This window comes from Sapajus apella, unplaced genomic scaffold (assembly GCF_009761245.1).
Source record: "Sapajus apella isolate SASKATOON/1434 unplaced genomic scaffold, GSC_monkey_1.0 scaffold82, whole genome shotgun sequence".
Lineage (NCBI taxonomy): Eukaryota > Metazoa > Chordata > Mammalia > Primates > Cebidae > Sapajus > Sapajus apella.
Window position 1 is genome coordinate 229,640 of NW_022437022.1, and position 2,332 is coordinate 231,971.

Sequence of the window (2,332 nt, forward strand, 5' to 3'; positions counted from 1 at the left end):
AGCTAAAGCAATCCTAAGCAAAAAGAACAAAGCTAGAGATATCATTCTATCCAACTTCAAACTATACTATAAGACTACAGCAAAGAAAACAGCATGGTACTGTTACAAAAATAGACACAGAGACCAATGGAATAGAGTAGAGAACCCAGATATAAAGCCACATACCACATACTTACAGTCATCTGATCTTCCACAAAGTTGACAAAAATAAGCAATGGGGAGAGGACTCCCTATTCAAAAAATAGTGCTGGAATAGCTGGCTAACCATATGCAGAGAAATGCAACTCCTATCTTTCACCAAAAGTTAACACAAGATGGTTTAAACATTTAAAAGCCCTTGTACTATAAGAATCCTGGAAGAAAACCTAGGACTCACCATTCTGGACATCGACCTTTGGAAAGAATTTATGACCAAGTCCTCAAAAGCAATTGCAGCAAAAATGAAAATTGACAAGTGAGACCTAATTAAACTAAATAGCTTCTGCACATCAAATGAACAGAGTGAACCATCTATGGAATGGGAGAAAATATTTCCAAACTATGCCTCTGACAAAGGTCTAATATCTGGAATCTAGAAGAAAACTAAACAATTTAACAAGCAAAAAACCACCTCATTAAAAAGTGGGCAAAAGACAGGAATAGACACTTCTCAAAAGAAGAGATACAAGCAGCCAACAAATATATGAAAAAATGCTCAACATCAGTGAATGTCAGGGAAATGCAAATCAAAACTACAATACCAATCAGAATGCCTACTATTAAAAAGTCAAAAACCCCAGCCTTGGCATCATGGTGAGGCGTCCATCTCTACAAAAAATTTTTAAACATTAGCTGGGCGCTGTGGTATGTACCTGTGGATCCAGCTACACGGGAGGCTGAATTACTTGAGTACAGGAGATCAAGGCTGCAGTGAGCCATGTTGATGCCATTGCGCTCCAGCCTGGGTGACAGAGTGAGACCCTGTCTCAAAAAAAAAAAAGTCAAAAAACAACAGATGTTGGCAAGACTGTGGAGAACAGGGAACATTTTGACACTGTTGGTAGGAATGTAAATTAGTTCAGCTACCATGGAAGGCAGTTTGGAGACTTCTCAACAAATTTAAAAAAGAACTGCCATTCCCACCCAGAAATCCCATTACTGGCTATCTATCCAAAAGAAAACATATCATTCTGTCAGAAAGATAGATGTCCTCTCATGTCCATAACAGCACTATTCACACTAGCAAAGACATGGAATCAACTTAGGTGCCCATCCATGGTAGACCGGATAAAGAAAATGTGGTATGTATATACCATGGAATACTATACAGCCATTAAAAAAGAATGAAGTCATGTCCTTTGCAGCAACATGGATGCAGCTGGATGCCACTATTCTAAGCAAATTAATGCAAAAACAGAAAGCCAAATACCATACCACTTGTTCTCACTTAAAAGTGGGAGCTAGCCTGGGTGTGGTGGCTCACGCCTGTAATCCCAGCACTTTGGGAGGCCGAGGCAGTTGGATCACTTGAGGTCAGGAGGTTGAGACCAGCCCGACCAATATGGTGAAACCACATCTCTACTAAAAATACAAAAATTAGCCAGGCATGGTGGCCCATGCCTGTAATCCCAGCTACTCAGAAGGATGAGACAGGAGAATTGCTTGAACCTGGGAGGCGAAGGTTGCAGTGAGCCAAGATTGGGCCACTGCACTCCAACCTGGTGACAGAGCCAGACTCCATGCCAAAAAAAGAAAAAAAGTGGGAGTTAATATTGGGTAGCCATGGATGACAAGATGGCAACAGTAGACACTGGGGACTATTACAGAAGCGAGGCAGGGAGCGGAGCAAGAGTTGAAAAGCTATAGGATACTGTGCTCACTACCCAGGTGACAGAATCAGCACGCCTTAAACTTTGGCATTGTGCAATATACCCATGTAAGAAACCTGCACTTGTACCCCAAAATCTAAAATAAAAGTTGCAATTATTATTATTATTTTTTGAAACTGAGTTTTGCTCTTCTTGTCCAGGCTGGAGTGCAATGGCACAATCTCTGCTCACTGCAACCTCTGCCTCCCAGGTACAAGCAATTCTCCTGCCTCAGCCTCCTGAGTAACTAGAATTACAGGCGCCAGCCACCATACCTGGCTAATGTTTTTGTATTTTTAGTACAGATGTGGGGGTTTCACTATGTTGGCCAGGCTGACCTCAGGTGATCCACCCGCCTCACCTCAGCCTCCCAAAGTGCTGGGATTACAGGCGTGAGCCACCATGACCGGTCTTGAAATTATTTTTTTAAAAAATACTTATTAACTATCTATTAAATCAACAGTTTTTTTTTTTTTTTTTTTTTT